The sequence below is a fragment of the Pyxicephalus adspersus genome, chromosome 2, assembly GCF_032062135.1.
Source record: "Pyxicephalus adspersus chromosome 2, UCB_Pads_2.0, whole genome shotgun sequence".
In the NCBI taxonomy this organism is placed as follows: Eukaryota; Metazoa; Chordata; class Amphibia; order Anura; family Pyxicephalidae; genus Pyxicephalus; species Pyxicephalus adspersus.
Genome location: NC_092859.1, coordinates 17,055,641 through 17,076,745, shown reverse-complemented (window position 1 = coordinate 17,076,745; position 21,105 = coordinate 17,055,641). Strand labels below are relative to the sequence as shown.

Sequence of the window (21,105 nt, the reverse complement as noted above, 5' to 3'; positions counted from 1 at the left end):
TAATAATAATAATAATAATAATAATAATACCTATGAAGAAGAATTTTAAAGACCTATGTCTCCTGTTACCCAGGCCACTAAACGGCACTGTTAAAAAATATTGCTCTTGGAAAGCGACAATTCTGAGACCATCAATCTCCTTGGTACCTTACTACTTTCACCGATTACACGTGTTGACCACCAGAATATTGCAATAGTTCTTAATAGAGTTCAGCAAAAAGGGAGATTTCCTATCAACAAAGCCCTATTTAATAGGGAAGGTGGCATGCGGGGAAAGCATTGTGTTTTTTCTTTCTACACTGTTCTTTGGGCAAGGCACAGGGGGTGCAGCCCATGTTATCTGCTAAATACCCTATAAATAAATTCCTGTGAAAAGTAAATTGTCATGATATGGAAGGCAACTTTTGAAGACATTGTCACCCTATGGGGCAAAAACTGCATCAATGGCGTGTGCCCGTAATTTACTTCTGGAATACAGGGCAACACGGAAATAGTTGAATTACACAGACCTATATATACACCTTATGAGCTGCCAGCCTATAGATTAGCACTGAAAAAGGGCTTCCAGACCGCTCTGTTACAAATGTTTTAACATAGCTACATATCTCCTTGAGGGGCAACTTCAAAGGAAAAAGTCCACAACATAGCATAGGATACATTCCATAGGAGGGCTTCCTTTACAACTCCCAATACAGCTGTCCTTCCAACTGGCAGGGAGCCATGAGCAATCTTTGCAGTTCTTCACACAACCTACAAACATATACATACACTATGGCTATAATCCAAGGCCCAGGCATCATTCACTCTTCATTCATCTCTTATTATGGGAAAGGAAACAAGCTACATGGTAAATAGAATCCGGTTACCTAATTCCAGCAACCTGGGGTCTAATTCACCAAGTCATCTAAAGAAACACAGGAATGGTTTCCCTTTGCTCAGGGCGAGTATAGAATTGCTATGGATGGGGGAACATAAACAATTTATTACAACATATGGTGATGTTAAGCACCATGAGCCTGATTTAAAAAAGCTCTCCAAGGCTGGAGAGGATACACAATCATCAGTGAATCTGGGTGATCCAGCAAACTTGGAATGAATTTGTTCAAAGTCATTTACTATTTGCTATGCAAACGTTTTGAATCCTGGTCAAGATCCATTCCAGGTTTGCTGTATCACCCAGCTTCACTAATAATAATGCTTTAAAAGGACCTTAATAAACTAGGCCCAATGTATCACAACAAGACCTGACTGCTTGCTGCATGTCTAGTGAACAAAATAAAATTCTATACACACATACACTGAACCAATATCATAACCTAACCTAATCATAATACAATTCTGTTACGTTTAAATAAAAAAAGGTAATAATACCTCCAATGTGATCTAACTAATAGACATCATAATACTATTATATTATACGCTAATTAGACATCGAGCAAAACTATCCCAGCTGGCTGCCTAGAATTACAGACTTAAGGTTTCCAATTCATGAAACTGCCCAAAAAGTTTTACTGTCCTGGCCTATAAAACCACCAATAAAATGCATGCTGGTAGAAAAAATATTTGTATGATTACCTAGCAACGAAGAATTCCTCAGATGGAGCTGCAGGCCCACAATCTAGAGCCATAGAGAATACCATAGAAGAGCCTCAGCATTCTGCTACTGGCTGTGATTCCACCCTCTCCCATTCAAGTGAATCAGAGAGGTTGGGAATCTTTTTTTCCATGTGGCATGTGTCCAGTTATCAAAAGTGAAATTCTCCTGGTGTATACTAGGCCTAACCAAAAGGTAGCCTGATTTTTCTATACATTGGTGCCCAATTTAGTTAAAAATTGTTTTATTATTCATGTTTAATGTTTACATCTTGACGTGGCCACTTTGTTCGGTTTATAATTTTATTTCTTTTTATACAGGAACACTGCTCTAAAACTCCAACACGGCCAGACCAAGACACACAGTGAGGATACAGCCCAATTACATACTATGCAAATGTTGACTAATATTATTAAACAGGATTTATATAGCGCCAACATATTAAGCAGCACTGTACATTAAATAGGGGTTGCTAATGACAGACGAATACAAACAGTGATACAGGAGGAGAGTACCCTGCCCAGAAGAGCTTACAATCTAGTAGGTGGGGGGATTTACACACAATAGGATGGGAGATATGTAGTGGTGGGAAGTAGTGGTGGTTTCAAAAGACTATGGCCCCAACATGAACAGATTTATATTACAATTTCGTTTTACAAACACTATATAGCCCATGAACGCTGCACCCCCAACATAACCTGACCATTGGACAGAATTATTATTCAATTGTAATATACACACACGCTATATAGCCCATGAACGCTGCACCCCCAACATGACCTGACCCCTGGATAGATTAAATTCTATTAAACACACACACATTATATAGCCATGAACACTGTACCCCCAACATGACCTGATCATTATACAGAATTAAAATATAACTCTATTATGCTTCATACAGACAAATAACACTGCACATGCTACGTGACATGACTGTAGTGCTCCACCCAGAAATTTTTTTGAGCCGGGTGGGAAGAAATTGTAGGTGGGTGGCAGCCCCTGTATTTTGACCCAACTCTTCAGTAACCACCCAAAAACAGCTGGGTGATTTCTGAAAAGTGCCGGGTGGTACGCCCGGCGATAAGGGGCTGGGGAGAACCCTGCACTGGACATAAGCACGTTTACTAGAAAAAGAACCATTGGCTCGATCCACTTTATAAACTTCTATTAAGTAAACAGAATAAAGGAAATATATGGAAAAAAATCAATATGTTTAATTCTTGCATATCAGTAAAGATTTATATACACCCACACTTGTTTATGTCTCCTGAGATGATTGTTTGTGATCTCCTACAATTAAAACCTAGGGTCATAAAGCCGCCCCCCAATAAAGATCTGCCATGCTGGATTGTTAAATGGCAGACTGCTATTCTTTACTATGGAGAAATGTATACCGAGCTTCTACAAATCACGCCAGCAGTGTTGTAGGTGGAGGCCGAGATGGGAGGTAAACCTGTAACCTGAGAACATAATTGGTCTTGTAACATTACAGAAACAATGTGTGCATTGAAAGCATTAGACAGAAAAAACAATTGCATTTGCATCAACATTCTATGAACCAGACAGTGGGTGGGGGGTCTATAAGGTGGGAAGGTTAATGGGCGCTTTTCTCAAATTCTGAATGTAAAAATCACTCCGTAAAGTGTACCTGGACTCAGAAATTTCACTTTACATAAAAGAGAAGACAACTCCTTTATGTAAAGTAAAAATTCTGTTTCTTTAGTTTTTTTTATTTAACTGCAACATCCTTAAAAAAAAAAAAAAAAAAAAGGGGGTGCAGCACCAATCCCTAGAATGAATGGGAGTGCAAAGCCCTCCCTTTACGTAGGTATTCCGGGAGGCTCCTGGGTGCTCCTTCAGAAGGAGCCTTTTTATATGCCCACCGGGACTGGCGCCTGGGCCGGGTGATGTAGGAAAAAGAAGCAGAAAGAAGAGGGGAGGATGGCGCTGCCATGTGCACCGGCTCGGAGACAGATGGCGGGACAACACAGGACCCGATGGAAGACACCTCCGGATAGATCAGACTGCTCTGCGGGATTGTAGGTAAGTGGATTTTTTTGTTTTTAGAACTTTTCAGTTTATTTCCTCTTTAATAAGACATGCTACATCCAAAGCACCCCTGCAAAGAGCTGGCAAATTGCAGTGTCTAAATGGCAATGTGTAGACTTTTGGTAATACCGAGTTCTGATCCAACATACGTGTGAACTGGACATGATAGCCATCATCACCAAGCAGCTGGATTGACGGAATTCTACTATACTGGTCATTGACAGGTATAGTATCCCTTATTACAAAAAATACAAATTCCGGCAATCTGGAATCTCCAAATTGGAATTTTTGTGTTCTAAGCACCTCTACACCCCAATCTGTGCTTTGTGGGGTGTTAAAAATGGGTTACCCCAATGCAACGCATTTCACAGCCATAAAAAGAACCCAGCCTACTACTTGGGTTGACTACTGACTTCCCATAGTACTTCTCTTATCATGAGAAAACAAAAGGCTCCAGGCATTGATAAAAATGCCTAATCTCATATGGTTGTGTTCTTAAAACAACACACATTCTCCCATGTGTACATACTTTAACTAGAGGATTCTCTACATTTAAAATAGGTCAGATAAATGACATTTTAATTCAGTCTCTAATCTCACAATGGTTGTGTGCACACAATTAACAAACCTATCAGTGTACCATAGTGAGTCATTGATCACAACCAAACATTATGTCTTGTATAGGGATCTGAGTCTAAGCTGCACCGATGGGTGTGTTCCACTAACCGTAAATTATTAATAGGCTTAAACAGAAAACACTATAAATACACACGTATAATTAAGCTGCGTACACACTTGCAATTTTTGTCGTTGGAAAGGATCTTTCACGATCCTTTCCAACATCAAGGGGCTGCAAGATGCATGAACGATGCTGTACATACAGCACCGTTCATGCTCTATGGAGAGGGGAGGGGGGGGGGCGACGGAGCGGCACCCTGCTGCGCGCTCTCCCCTTTCCTTTCATTACGATCGGCTGTCGTCCATCGTCCCTGGATCCGGCAGGTCGGTCGTCCGGACGATGGACGACAACGACTGTACACACATAAGATTTTCGCCCGATAATTGGCCGATGCCGATTATCGGGCGATAAAAATCTGCCGTGTGTACGTAGCTTAATTGTCCTTGGAAAGTATCTTTCACAATAAAAAGAAATGACAAAAGAATGCACATTGCATGGACGAGTGCTGAACATACAGCGTCATTCCGCTATATGGAGAGAACGACGGAGCAACACACCGCTGTGCTCTCTCCCCTTTAATTGTACAACATACACATCAGATTATAGTCCAATAACAGCGCCGAGGTGATTATCGTACGAGAATCATCTGACGTCTATACGTAGCGTTAGCTGCCTCATTCACAACTTTCTTTCCCTTATCTTATCACCGAGTAGCACGTTTTGTATCTGCCTTCAAATACTGACCGATACTTATATACTTCAAAGAGGAAATAGAATGGTTTTGGATCATATTTCTTTCTTTAGGTTTCCTTTTATCTACTGCTAATTAAACCTTCCACCATTGCTGTAGGGGCTCTAGAATGAGAAATGGCCAGCGATGTTGGCTTACCATAGGGATGGATACATAGAACCAACCATGTCTAATTATTTTGAGTCAAGTTTCTTTCATTTGCTGATGCAATATTTTTACAAAATCTTTATTTTCTACAAAAATAGCTAATACATAACAATGGACTTTCAAAGCACTCCCCTTTGAAGAGGTTTTGTGAAACTTATTTTGTAGGACCTGATGCACATTATTACCTTCTATTTTATAGCCCATTTGTATGAAGGAAAAATTCTACCCTCCTTCCATTGGAGAGCTTTTTTCTTTCTCCACTCCCAGTAGCACACATTGCATCTCTTCCACCGAGACTAGTAACCCAGCACTACAAAATTAGGGTCTTTAGGACTTTGTAAGACCCCACCAATGGAAGAGTCTACGTCACCGGGCAGCAACCAGGACATTCAAAAAATAACCTTGCCACTATGAAGTAAGGAAGAGAAAATACTCTGAACATAGTATAATATGAACATATTTTAAGAACATTTCAATTAGGATTTTTTAAAATAAAAATAGCATTGTTTAGAAGTATATGGGAAATACTGTTTGTAGAGTGGGGGGTCCCTGGCCGGAGTACACTTTTAAAAATTTAGAAATCTTGATCTGACTGCGCCCTCCAGGCCAGTGTCACCGAAGGTACTAAAGACTCCAAATTAACATTAACGGCTAGTCAACCTAAAGGTTCAAAAGGTGCATTTGCTAATGGAACCCAAGGTGTTTTATCAGCGCAGGTTTCCTTCCATGGATGAATAATCATGTTGTGTATACTGCTTCCCCAGCACAGCTAAACTGGAGACGTTTGACACTTTGATTGGTGAATGGCCAGTATTGTTCTCAACCTCATAAAGATACTTGCAGTGATTCTCCATGGAAAAGAAAAAGCCGTAGTCAGATTTTCTAAAGCCTCCAATTGTATCCCACAGAGTAAGTGTATATGGGCCAATGGAAAGGGTGGCAAGCAAGGTAACCTACCTGTATAAACTAAACTAAACTAAGGTTCACCTTAAGCAGCTTCCGCCTTTCGCACAAACCATGCATTGCAACTCATGTTGAATCACAGCTACTTTATGGGTCAGTAGACAGAGATTTTTGCTTTCTGTGTTGTATGAATACACCTGAATGTAGGACTTTCAGCTCTGTTGACAATCCAGGTGCTCCACATAACCGGCAGATTGTCAGTGTCTGGTTACAAAGCACACACGCACATAGCTGTACACGTGTAGTATGGCTTTTGTTGCCGGTGTGACCTGTACCGGCATGTTATTTTTATTGTATGATCTGTGTCATGCAGCTTATATAACACAATGCAAGAAAAATTTAAAATAATAAAAAGAAAAAAAGCAGCTATTCCTGGCTTGAAATTAAGTTGTGTTTCATCTTTGACTTCCAATATTTTGCCTCACTGACCAGGAACACCTTTGCAGCAAATGTGAACCTGTATTCTTGTTCTAGGCCAGTGACCCAAAATAAAAGCATGGCTTGAGGCAGGTACCTTTATTTTGGCAGTGGCACCAACACAAATGGCTTGAAGATGACAGCTTACCCACCAAAAAAGAAAAATACTTTGGCCCAGTGTGACATCCCCGTGCCATCTGGAAGCCAAAAACTCCAAATCCCATGATGCACTCCAGCCCCATTGCATTTTTATTGCTTTTCCTTCACAACTTTAGTCTCTGCGATACCTTTAGTGAATATTCCTCTATATTATGCACAAGAATGGTTTCAGTTTCAGTATATGACCTTGAAAGGAAATCTGTCAAAGACAAGTAAGGGTGCTTACTGATTCACTAGCAATCATGCTCATCATACACATGTGCAATAATTGTTGTTGGAATGGATCGGGAGGACAAAAGACTAAACAATGCATGAACGATTGCTGTACACACATCGCCATTCTGCTCTATAGAGAGGCACCCCGCTGTGTTCTCCCCCTCCACTTTCATTATGATTGTTCTCTGTGGATCCCGAGGACGAGCGCTGTACACATGCCAGAGCCTAAAGCTACGTACACACGGCAGATTTTTATCGCCCGATAATCGGCATCGGCCAATTATCGGGCGAAAATCTTCCGTGTGTACAGTCGGTGTCATCCATCGTCCGGACGACCGACCTGCCGGATCCACGGACGATGGACGACAGCCGATCCTAATGAAAGGGAAGGGGAGAGCGCGCAGCAGGGTGCCGCTCCGTCGCTCGCCCCCTCCCCTCTCCATAGAGCATGAACGGTGCTGTATGTACAGCAACGTTCATGCATCTTGCAGCCCCTTGTCGTTGGAAAGGATCGTGAAAGATCCTTTCCAACGACAAAAATTGCAAGTGTGTACGCAGCTTTAGGCTTTTATATTTACTGACCAACAGATATGAGATGTCAAGCAATTCAAGACTTCTGACTTCCACGGCCCCATACTATTCTGGGTCAGTATCAGCCAGGGAAGCCAAATAATAAAAACAATAGCCAGGAACTTCATAGTTCTTTTAGGACAGGTTAACTTTAACACCTAGGCTGCATTGGTCTGCAATTGTCCAGATCAATGGCTTATCATGTATGGAAATGATAACCAACACAGTGATTAGATTTCTGCTAGATTAGGTGACCTTATCTATGGTCAGAACATACACCCCCCTGGACCATTGTTCTCTGGTATAACAGTTACCAATTGACTTGTTTTCTTTATAAACTATCCTTACATTCCCGGAGATAAGGCTGACTCCAGCTATGTGTGGCCACCTTTATTCCACTTTTTGGGAAACTAGTGGTCACCGAGACCAGATAAAAATATAAGGATATATATAACCCTATTTAATGTACAGCGATGCGTAATATTTTGGCGCTATATAAATCCTGTTTATTAATATTATTAATAATAATAATATAACTGGGCTCTATTAAAACTGAAGTGACCTTCAGTGTCAGGTTGTTCAGTACACTGCATCTGGGGCCAACCATCATTTGGATTGAGTGGAAATCTGGATTTAGGGGACCATACTTTCCCAATGCTTTGTGCCGATTTTAATTTCTTTAAGCACAGAAAGTAGGTGAAAACCTAAGGTATTTTATATGGCTATCATGCTAGGAGGACGCCTGCACACCCATGCTCAGAAGCAGCAGGTATTTTGCAGTGGCATCCATGAAAAGTCTTTCCTTCCAAAACAGTTAGGAGTGTTGAGGGTCAATTTGTACACTTGTAGGTAAGGCAGATGCCATAAGGGAGCAATTAGGCTATAAGCAGTGTCAGTCTGGTCTATAGGAGGACCAGAAAAAACACTGGTGGCCCCAGTATTACATCCCCAAAATTAGGTTTTTGACCCTGTTCGCCCCTGGTGCTTTACAAAAATAAATACATGTGTTTTGGTGAGCCCTACTTCTCAAAAAATGTACACGGGACATGGTGCTTGGATCTTTCGGTTTCTTTTTTTTTAGGGTTAAATCACATTATGGTGACCCAACAAACTTTCACACAACACTTTCACTGCATCATGGTGACACAGTTGTGCTCCTGCAATACAAATCTATCCAATTCTTTTACACATTCAAATCAAAAGTTACCCTAACCAAACAAATGGCATTGCACAAATGTGAATGGACTCCATAGAAGGGGTTAAAGCTGGAATCGGCAATCTTAGCGGCACCTAGCCATATCCTGATCTATGGATCATTTGGACATGCACATTTTACTTATGGTATTTAGGAAGCAATAATGATTTTGGTACTATTATATTTCTAATAATAGTACCAAATATAATTTTTTTAAATATATAATATCTAGTGAAAAACAGTTTTACGTTTTTATTGTTTTACGATTTATATAAAATCTTTATTTTACAAACATTACTGATAAGAGTTCACATCAGTGTATTAACCCCTTCCCTTCTACTATTCTTTCTAAAGTTTGAAGCAGAGACAAAGGAATCTATTTATTCTATTTTATGTTAATCTATCAGTTTTCCTGGCATGGTATTGTTACAGAAATATTGTATTACAATGCCTAAAGGTTCACTTCTAAATTAACCGAAATACAGAACGTTCCCCAAAATGCTAGTTGACTGGCTACTTCTAGCTTTCACGGAGACCTGGAATCACAGCCAGATAATGGGCATTTTGAAAGTACACCAGCTTTTTGCTTCAGTAAAGCTTTTTTTCCTCTGTAGTTCAGAATGTGCAAGATCTTATATGGCATACAAGCAGTTAATAAAATCCAGATTCTGCTAAGAAGCAGGAAGGAAGTTTCCAGGATCTCATAAAAGGACCAGACAGGTATAGAGGGGCACAGAGCTGTGGGCACCATGTGACACCTGGCATGCTGGGTGATGTAGTCCCTGCAGATCAATACATTCCCTTATGAATCCATCACTATAAACACTACTGCTTGTGTATAAAATATTTACAACCTAACTCCAAAACAGAGAATCTGCAACATAATATTTTCATGTATCATTACAAAGCAAAATATTATTTAGAAATACCAACAAATTCATATATTGCCCAGGGCCATCTTGTAGCACTCTGTGCTATGTCATGCAACTCCTCCACAACTTCTTGCACCCAGGATTATAAAAATATAATGAGATCTATATAAATATACAAGGAAACTGGTTCACTTCCAAGGACTTTGCCAATGCCAGACACCATGTGGCACTGCTCAGGACAGATCTAGCAACTCCTAGAGATGTTATATAATCCAGATTGTGCACTTGGGTAAACTTTAAAGTCATGCTGATTTTTAAGAGCAGGATGAGGAGTGGGATGGCATTGTCCTAGGACACTCCATGTATACAGGGACTTACCTCTGATCTCAGTCCAGCAGAGACTGCCTGTGATTCCCAGCAGAGATCAGCTCATAGTCCTGGTCAGCTCCATGCTGGCAGAGTCCAGGAAGAGTCCCAGGCTTGGAAGTGAGAGTCCTGGCTCTGTACAGTGCTGGAGTCCCTGTGCTCAGAGAAGGAAGGGCCAGCCCAGAGGAGGATGAATAGGAGGAGGTGAGGAGACTCAGGGAGGGGCAACTGCAAACCTACACATGGTGTAATTAGAGGAGGAGGAGGAGGAGGAGGACAGCTGTAGGGACTGGAGGGATGTCTGCTCAGCACATGTTTACTGGAGTCCCAGCTCCAACCATGCACTCCTGGATGTTTGTATGATCAGGTAAATAATCAATATATTCCTGATCATTGCCACTGATCACCTCTAGATATCAATCAGAACTGATCAAATATCAAAGTGCTTGATGTATTATTATTAAACAGGATTTATATGGTGCCAACATATTACGCAGCGCTGTACATTAAATAGGGATGCATACAAAGCTATGTGGCTATTAATCGATCCAAAAACCCAATTAACGTTCAGTCCATATTTGGATTCATTGATAGTGCCCTAGTACTTTTTTTTTAATCAAATATAATGTTTAATTGATTAAAAACATCTAATCAGCTTTAGGTAAATCTATAGTTCCGTAATAAAAATTTGCAAACATGCGGGATTTTTATCGCTATCCATAAAACATACTTACCTCCCTTTCACAAACTTTTTTTTTAAAAAGTTGATGCCAGGATATGTTCGGTGTTCCAGTATCCTGTGGGGTGCAGGGACTTAAAGCGTACCTAAATTTCACTTTATATAAAAGAGTACAGAACCCTTTTATAGTAAGTAAAAATCCTGTTTTCTGTTAAAAAGGGTGTAGGACCACCCACTAATTTTCAATTGTCTAGGCGATCGGGAATGAATGGGAGCCCAAAGCTTCCCGGGATACCTACGTCAGGCATCCCGGGAGGCTCTAGGATGCTCCTTCTGCGCATGCCCGAGATGTCCATTGTGACGCTGACCCAGTTACATTGAATGGGGAATGCATTGTAGGAACGCACTTCATTGGACATAGCGAGATCATTAAATATTGCTTTTTGTTTTTTGCAGTGTTTGAAGTTTCCGAGTATGGGACACGATGTGAGGCGCAGTGTATTGCACTGCCTAGTGTACTGAGTGAATGAAAAATTAAGCTGCATCCAGGCGTTACATTTCTGTGATTGTTTCCAGTGACAGTAGAATGAACATGTTCTGTAGATACAAAACTGTTTAGTTCTATGGGGAGGGGAGGACAAGCAGGAGGCACCCCGCTGTGTCCTCCTCTATAGGATATGACAGTGGTCGCCTCCACTCAAGCCTTTGGGGCAGTTTCAGACCTGCATTGGGATCAAGCACTCCCACGCAACACCTTGCCAGTCGGTCACTCTCACCGCCCTGCTGGTTTATAAAGAATCAGCCTGCACACAACAAGTAAGTGGTTCTGGTACTGCACATTGCCACCCCCAATTTATTCTTTATGGGACTGCTGCGGGGAGAAACTACATGTAACGTCTCCTCGGAGGCAGAGGTTTCCTGGCATGATGATGAAGTAAATGCAATGCAACCTCTTGGCCAGTGTGAACATAGACTTAGTTGTCTGCCTCGATGTTGGGGGGACCACTGGATTTTCATCGTAGATGATCATGATCATTAATCACGGGTGACAATCATCTACCCTTTGTACGTAATTTTAGTCCTGGTTCCAAACTGATAAACTGATAATGAGATTAGAGCCAACACGTAGTTAAATGTGTAATTCAATGCACAGGTAACGGTCTGTGATTGAATCAGCTATAGTCACACTAGATCAAGACTAATATTTCTAACATGATTTGTAGCTTGTGAATCTGACTTGAACTGAGCAAGGTAATGGTTAGGAATATTCAGGACCGATTCACTACATCCATTGACCTGCATTGCATAACCCCCTGATTTAGAGGAATGGAGCATTTTAGTGTTGATGCTGAGATACATTGGTGGTAGGCTTACCAGTTGTGTTCTGGGTGCATTTTTTTTTTACAACTCCCAAATGTTACCCTATCACCATATATAAACTGCACATTACAAAGTAAAAAGTCGCAGCGCTGAGTACAAAGGTCGAAACAAAGCCTCAAAGATCAGTACCGGCAAATCTTCCTTCAGTGACTGCAATGCGTTTAATCATGGAAAAGTTTCACCATGACTCATGTGACACCATTACCTATTTTCTATCCGAGTTATATTTTTACTGGTGTGACATCATTGGTTTCCAATAACACCGGTCATTAACAAAGAAACATTTTTAAAAAGCAAAGTTTTAGAATTCCAAGGACCTCTGTCAAACCATAAGAATACAAACTGAGATGATAGCTGTGTTGTATGGTATGGTGGACAACCACCTGAGATCCTACTTGGCGTAAAAGAACACTTAGACTTAGATTTAAAGTTTTTGGAGACCTAAAATAAAAAAATAATTTGGGGTCTCAAGTACCTCATGATGGAGAACTTTACTTGCCACAATCAAAAGTCACAGTAGTATCCAATTCTACTTTTGATTGGGCAAATAAAATAGAACCAGTAGACTTGTAAACTGTCTTTGGCATCTTCAACTTTGAACATATTCATGTACCTAAACAGAATGTGCCAAAGAAATGAAGGTGAAGACAGTGACTAGATATACGATGGGGTTCACCACTGCATAAAAAAGGGGAAACCCAGCACAAGTTTTCAAATGGCTCCATCATGAGGAACTTGAGACCCCAAGTTATTTCTCATTAGGTCTATTTTTACAGCAAGTGGAATATCTGGGGGTGATAACAGAGGAAAAGACCATGCCTGGTTGTGCTTTGGAGGTCCCCACTGATCTCTCAATTTGAACATTTTTAGCTATGAGTACTCTAGGGATCCTTTTGGGCCCACCAGCCTATAGAAAGATGCCCTCATACTGGATTTGAGGATTTTCCTTCACTTAGGGTTCAACACTCCACCAACAGTTGGACAGCTTGGTTTAGGAGAGAGGCACGCACTGGAGCCAATCAATGCCTCAATGATTTAGAGCCCCAATAGAGTTGAGGATTTGCTCAACTTCCAAGAACCTTGATTCAGGAGATGAGTAGATGAGGAAAAAGCAGACCATGTCTGGATGCTGAAACAGTCTCTTTACTATAGGCACCCATGGGAGGCTCATGGGTCAATTTAGTCTGTTTTGACGGGCTCCGTATTGCCCAATGCAGATGGGGATTGGGGTTTAAAACCAATCACATAACATAGGAGAGTCTGCTCTATTATGCATAATGCTTTGTTTGCACAGTGCCGCCATGTCCAACCCTTGGCCCCAGTAAGCCATGGCTAGCATAACGATGGGCAAAAGGAAGGAGCTAAATGATGTCACAGCACAACGACACCTACCAATACCCATCTATTGTGTTTGAAAAATAATCATTGTTTTGATCAGTTTTTGATCAATTCAACATCTTCAATTGATTGAAAATAGCACATAGTATATTGCCGGCTTGGTTCCCTGTTTGTTCATGTATAGGACATCTAGTGGCTGTGTTGTTATGCTTATGGAAAATTTCGCACATGGAAAAGTAAACACATGGAGCAGAGGTGGAGGAGAAGGCGTTGTGGAGAAAGAGGAGAACAGAGGAGATAATAGCACAGAGTAATGCCTGTTCTTGTGGTCAGGATGCTGGAACCAAATGTGGCCACAACAAGTTATCTTTTATTCCTCTGCCCTCCCCTCACCCTGGCTGCCTTCTGAACACGCTGTTCAATAATTCTCTCCTACTTCTAATCCACAGACCGGCCAAAAGTAAACATTCTTTTACAAAGTGGTTCTTAAGGAAAAAACTGTATGACGGCATTACAAGTGGATTATAGCAGAATGGGACAGAACTGTAAAGAAACCTCCCTATTTTCAGTGTGTATATTGGTATGGTCCAAAAAGACACCAACTGTCCATTGTCCCTAGTGAAAAGGAGGTGCAGAACTCTAACCATTCAAGCCAAGTTCTGGCTCTGAGTAGCATAGTGCTCTGTATTACTTTCTACTAAACTTTGCAAAACCGCTTGTACAGCAAATATTAACACTGAATATAAATGTACTTTGCACAGAGTACTTTGGCAGACTTTTAGGTATAGTTCAAACCTTCAAATAATTCCAAGAGAGGAACTGAAATCTGGAAGTTGGACACCAAAAAAGATAAGTAGAGGACAAATGACTGGTCATCAGTATTGCCCAAAATGCAGAGTGGTAACGGGCGGGGCTTTGCTTCCTCGTGTCAGAACCTCCAGCAAGGAGAGGACCAAGCAGCACAGTAATGACCCCACCAATTCTTACCCACTAGGCAGGGCCGGATTTGTACTTATGGATAGAAAGAAAGAGAGGAAAATAGAAAGGGGGAAAGAAAAATGAGAGAAATAGGGAATGAGAGAGAGAGGGGAGAGAAGAAAAGAGAAATAAGGGGAGAGTAAGGAAAAAAGAGAGAAAGAGGAGGGGAGGATAGAAAGAGAGAAAGGGAAGAAGTGGTTGGGGGGAGGGGGGTTAGAGAAAGACCGAGATAGAATGGGGAGAAGATAGAGAGGAAAAAAGTGAGAACTGTGCAATTGGAAGGTCTGACGATGCCCTCTGTTGGCCTGGGTGGCCTTTTCAGGAATCTGGTCACTAGCAGTCTGGAAGCAGCAGTGCCTTATATCTCACGCTACAGATATGCAGCTAAGAGGCTGTAATTACAGGAAAACCTAGGCACCCTCACATATCAGGACACACACTGGTATTTTTTCAGGTGGAATTCCCAGCTAAAGTTGCATTTTTCAGGGTAGTGCTTTTTTGAAATTTCTAAATGTTTCCTATAATTTAGAAAATCATCACCTTTTGAGATTTCCTCCACTTTAATGTATAGTATAGGAATTTTCAAACACACTTGAAATTCTCTGTAGCTGATGTAAGGATTCTCTTCCAGACACACCCCAGACTACAGGTACAAATATATTTCCCCCACTTATCATGTTGATACGTGTTTAGCAGTCTGCAGTTCAATGATCATTTCTATAGATTGTGTGTTTCCTGGAAACATCTGGTGTCTGTAACAAACAAGTTATTGGATATCTGAAACCTAAATTATCATGTCATATATTGCAGCTTAACCGCCATCAGATGTGGTGACTGCATTGGTTTTTATTTTTAGGTAAGAACAATGTATTGAAAATACCAGAAATGCAGAGTCTTTGTCACTTTCTGTGAGGAACACGTCAAAGTACACACGTCAGATCGTGTCTGGTCACACGTCTGGTGAAATCAATCCATCCTGATGGATCAGTGAATGGCCGATCGGGAGCACTCCTATGGAGGAGAGCACAAAGGAGTGCCGCTCATTCGTCCATTGAACAGTGCAGTCCATCACTGGAAATAATTTGAAATTTGACATGTGTGCATATCCTATGCTTAATTAAAATCTAAAACAATGTTGGGGTATATCTTTTCCAAGCTATCTTATACATATCACCGCCATCGCCCATGTAATAGTGATGGAAAGAGGGGGATTTCTATGTAGTACAAACATGGATAGCAGCCTAGTAGGACAGCCATGACTCCCTCCATAGATAAGGTTTCCAGTGACAGATAAATGAACAATCACTGTACACACAGCACTATTCTGTTCTATGAAGAAGGGGGGGGGGGGGGAATGAGAGAGCGGCACCCCACTGTGCTCACCTCCCTTCACTTGTATAGCGGTTGTTCTCTGTCGGTTATTCGTAAATCCCAACGATGTCGGGTGACCACCAAATGTCAGATTCTCATGAGCACAACCGTTCATATCAAGCATGAATCCTTTAATGTGTGTACATAGCCTAGGAAAGGAGACATGGTATTCACAGGAGCACCAGGTTATAAAAAATGTAAAAAAATAAAAAAAAAATAAAGTTAATAACAGTCACTACATCCAAGATTTAGTAAGCCACACAATGTTAGAATTTAGTTTTAGATTAGCTTGAGTAAAAGAGAAAAGTTAAATTGAAACCCAAAGAGTTAGACATTCTGAAAGTAATGTAATGTGAAGAAGAGCACCCCAGTTTCTCTCTATGTTGCTCCTTGCAGGTGATTGTCAATATGCACGGATACAGGGATACATCAGACGTTATTCTTTAATCTTTCCTGTGTTTAAAGGCATCTACAGAAAATTGTTATCAGTCAAGAAGTGTGCAATCTAGAAATTCTCAGGGGAACGCAGGAACATAAAACGGGTTTGATTTGCTGTGGTATGTTAAATACATATATTCCTGCATACATAAAATAAAAGGCCGGTATTTGTAAATGATACGTTACGCAGTTTTTTTTCTTTTCTTTTTAGGATGTGTACATAAACATTTCTACAAATAATCAGCGAGTATGCATTATGCAAAGGCATAGTGCTAACATTAGACCCACAGAAATTATTTACTAGTGGCAAGTGCAGCGAAGTGAATCTTTGTTCACTGGAAGAAACCTCTCCGTTCACGTGAATTAAGTTCAACTCAGGTAACATTTTAGTAAATCATAGCCAAAATTATTTACCCAGCTAGTCAGCACTGAAAATTGGATGTTTTTGTTTTATACATTTGCCAATATATGTGAAGATTCCATACCACAACAGCCCTTCTGTACAGTGGCAGATGTGACCTGTAGTGGGAATCTGTGCAGAACTGACCTGGGACCTCCAAATTGGATCACTGTTGGTTAAGTAGGGTCCGGCATACTTTACACCTCCCTATGTCGGCCCCTGCCCTCCTTAAGGTAGCCCAGTCCACTCTAAGGGCCCATTTACATCTGGGTGCTCTGGGGCATTCACATTTGCTATGTAGAACATTCTCATGTGTTGCTTTAAGGCAGCCTATTCTCTAAGAACATGATTCCAATGCTCTACAGCAGTGTTTCTTTTTTTTTTGACCATGGGCGAGCCCTTGAGATAACTTTCAGGTCTTAAGGAACCACTGCTATAATTACTATATCCACAGCTCACCGTACATTAGTGTGGTGGTCAGTAGGAAGAATCACTTTTACGTTGCTGGCCATAGGGAAAAATGTCATCCTTACAGATAGCAAAAAATATCATTGGTGTCAGGTAAACAGAGCTGAGAGGAACAAATTGCTCAAGGAACTCCCAGCAACCTCTGGAGGAACCCTGGTTGAGAAACACTGAACTACAGTAAAAGAAAAGATTATTTTCCCCTTATTTTTCTGCTGCAGTACACCACAAATCCCAGTAGTGTCTTACTGTGTGTTACATTGAGCTGCACTGTTGGTAAGCCATAGGGGTGCCATTCAGAATGAAACCAACAATGAAAACCAACAAGTTTACCAACATGCATTAAGTGGGTCATTGTGTGTTTTTATTCAGCCTTGGAACACAATAGAAGTTCAGAATTCTTTAGCTGAAGACCCCCCAATGTGTGCACCAATGTCTCAGCTAGGGTTCTAGTTCTAGCTCCGATTTACTAAATCAGACCCAGAGCCGAAGAATACAACGTTAAACATTACATGGATTCTCAAGAGAATCAATGCACCCAAACATCATTCCGATTAAGCATTAACCTAAACAATGCTCAGATTAAGTTCAAAGCAAAAAGAGTTTGCAAGCCCAACTCAAGACAAAACTATCTTAAGCCAAATACACACTTGCAATTATAGGCGTTGGAAAAGATCTTTCACGATCCTTTTCAATGACTAAGCACTCCATGATGCATGGACGATGCTGTACATACAGTACCGTTCTGCTCTATATAGAGGGGAGGGGGAGAGCGACGGCGGGGCACCCCACTGTGCGCTCTCCCCCTTCACGTGCTTCGTTCATCGTCCGTGGATCTGCCAGGACAGTCATTCGGATGATAAAAGATGCACGCTGTACACACTTCAGATTCTCGCCCGAGTTCAGCCCTGAGCTGATTATCGGGTGAGAACCATTGGAAGTGTGTACATAGCTTTAGACACCACAGTTGTGGTTTTTGTAACACAGCCTATCACAATGTACAGCAGTGTGTTAGTATGTGTTGTGATGTGCTGCAATATGTGAGCAGGTTGGTAAGGTGCATTGGAGTTCCATGACAAATAAATGGCACTGCAGAGCCCCAACATTTTCACACCTTACCACACTGCAACAACCTGAAGGTTTATTCAGACCAAGCAACACGGGGCTGCTTTGTAGGCATCCTTTTGTTTTAAGGCTTGCTGCATTAAGTAGAAAGTTAAAAAGAATGGGTTGCCAATGCACAAAAGAATAGATCCAGCACCATTTTTAATATCTGTGCACTTTAATATGCTTTACTGAAGGTTGCAGTGTGGTAGGACACTATAGATGGGGTGTAACTGACTTTGCATGTACATCTAGAGTGTGTTGCTGCATGTTACAGTAATGCTTGTTATAACATCATGACATAGTTATAATGTGCTATATAATATAATATTCTGGTGTAAATTAATCATAAGGCTGGATTTACATGCTAGGATTGTGGTAAATGTGTGTTACATTAAAATTTATGTGAAATTCTGGCAATGAACATTCGTCTTTTTTGGCCTCATAAATGTACCATTGAAGTTCCTTGTTATATTTGATTCCCTATACCAGGGGTCCCCAACCCCCGGTTACTTGGCCCACTAGTGGCTGTCTGACAGCTAGGCTGCAAGAACACAGAGACCAGCAGTCCCCAACCTGTGGTCCATGAGAAAATTTTGGAGAAGGACCTCGCTGGGGGGAATGCACCAGCCAGAGCCACCGACCATGTCCCCTGTACGGATCGCAGGCTCAGGGAGGTGGGCTGGTTTTGTGTGTCGTGGCTCAGACCTGCGATGGGAGAGTGGGAGCGTTCTGGCATCATGACGTCAGTCTGGGGGAAGTTTTTTCTGCTTTGATTGACACACGGCTCCCCGCACTCGTGCATGGTCCGTGATGTCCAAAAGGTTGGTAACCACTGCCCTATACCCCACCTGGATGATCCCCTAAACCCTGACTGTATGAAACCATTTCTACTACTCTGTACTCCGCTGAAGATGCCAAGCTGAACCAGGAGGAGTGCCCAGAAAACAAAGGGGCCCTTGGGATCAACAAAATGGACAAACATAGAATCTGTGTTGGCTAGCAATGGGACCAGCAAAGTGCACTTCAAAAAGGGATTGTCAGCTCTTTAAATTCGGCAGGGCTTCCTCTGTTCTGCCAATCTGGCTGGCAGTACTGGGGGTGAGAGTCTCAGATGTAGAAAACCAGAGATGTGCGTTACGTAGACTATAAAACTATAAAACTATAAAGTCTAAGCCGTGTGGCAAGGTATAAGCTACAACTTACTAAAGAGATCAAAAGTGTAGTAAACAATATTTATATAACGGATGCAAACATTACTATATCCTTATATGAAGTCTGGGCACACACCTATGCCAGGCTTGCCACATTGACTTCAATTATTGTCCATATTATTTTAGTATTACAGACCCATTGCCATAACCTTAGATTTTTTCTTAATGACATCTGTTCACTTCTTTACAGTAACATTCTAGTAATCCAAAGTCAAATATCCACATTGGGTAGTGACTGCCAAATAAATCTTTAATGTTACATCAGATTAGTTCTCTGAGAGCTCTGTGATTGGCTGAAATTCAAATGCAGAGGAAAAATCAATACATTTTTATCACAAACTTTATGAGAACTTTAACTGCTTCATGACCACTGCAAAGAAACTATGGCAATAAAATCTCTCCAATTGGGACAAATACAAAAGCTTTTAAGTGTGATTTGTCTGAGCTTTCTTGCTGCAGTGACAACAGGAGCTCTCAATTGTTGGTTTCAATGTGATGGGAAGTGGGGGAAAGTCTCTTCAATAGGGGTCACATTTAGAAATAGAAAAATACTAAAATCTGAGCAGCATGGTGGCTCAGACATTAGCACTCTGCAGCGCTAAGTCCCAGGTTTGAATCTCGGCCATGACACTATCTGCATGGAGTTTGTAGGTTCTCCCTGTGTTTGGGTGGGTTTCCCCTGGGTACTCCGGTTTCCTCCCACATTCCAAAAAACATGCAGTTAATTGGCTTCCCCTCTAAAAAATGGACCCTAGACTGTAAAAAAGTCACATGACTGAGGTAGGGACATTAGATTGTGAGCCCCTTTGAGGGACAGCTGGTCACATGACTATGGACTTTGTACAGCGCTGCGTAATATGTTGGTGCTATATAAATACTGTGTTATAATAATAAATCTATTTGGGCTGGAGGTATCTTTGAGGTCCAATAGGAAAAATAAATAAATAAAAGCAGTTAAGTCACCTGCTTCTAGACTATGATTGGACAGTAAGGGCCATTTAGGACTCACGGTGAGCTGCAATGTTCTGCTGCTAGCAAGATAAAAGCATAATCTTGGAAAACATGCTGGGGCAAAAGCAGCCCCACCTATACTCACAGCATTGTTGTGCCTGACATAAAGATTCACTGTAATCCCTTTCTAATGCGCTTCCCATTTAAATACCTGTGGTATATACAGCGTCTTCCCATCTGCTGCTGCAGATATATCCCCTTCTGTACCAGGACATTGTATATTCATGCAGTGCTGTTTTGCGAGCTTAGATCAGTGTTTTGCAACTAGGGTGCCCCCAGACCAGGGAACGGGATCCTTTTAAGCCGGAATCGGGACGCCGGGTTCTGTTTACGCCGGGTCCTGCCGAAAAGGGGCCGCCCCACCCGACCAATAACAGAACGACTATTTGGATGCGTAGGAGAGTGATTTACCTTCAGGGAGCTTTCCCTATTTACTGCGGCTGTGGAAGTATCAACGCCGGCCACGGTAAATAGGGGAGCCACTCCAAGAGAGCGGCTCCAGTAGTTCCTAATGCCCCCTGGCCAATCCGCTGGCATTAGGCCAGGTCAGCCAGGGGGTGTTAGGCCGGAACAAACTACCCGCTAGGCCGTATCTGGCCTAAAGGCCGGAGTTTCCCGACCCCTGCCCTAGAGGTTTCAAGGGCTTCCTTGAGCAGTTTGTACCTCTCGAGTCAGTTTAAATGACACCAATGATCTTCTTGGCTATCTGTAAGGGTGACATTCTTCCCACTTGCCAGCAATGTAAG

At 41.6% G+C, this 21,105-nt stretch overlaps 1 protein-coding gene across 2 annotated transcripts in view; it reads right to left on the bottom strand.

Annotated features, from left to right (window-relative positions):
- Positions 1-20,634, bottom strand: part of LRRC8E (leucine rich repeat containing 8 VRAC subunit E) — a 38,715-nt gene extending 18,081 nt beyond the window's left edge. The window contains exon 1 of one of the 2 annotated variants that reach the window (XM_072399718.1): positions 20,511-20,634. The gene's annotated coding sequence lies outside the window, so the exon portion shown is untranslated. Of the gene's footprint in view, positions 1-9,993; positions 10,155-20,510 lie in introns of those variants that run through there. The other variant, XM_072399715.1, reaches the window with a different exon arrangement.
- Between the last annotated feature and the right edge of the window lie 471 nt (positions 20,635-21,105).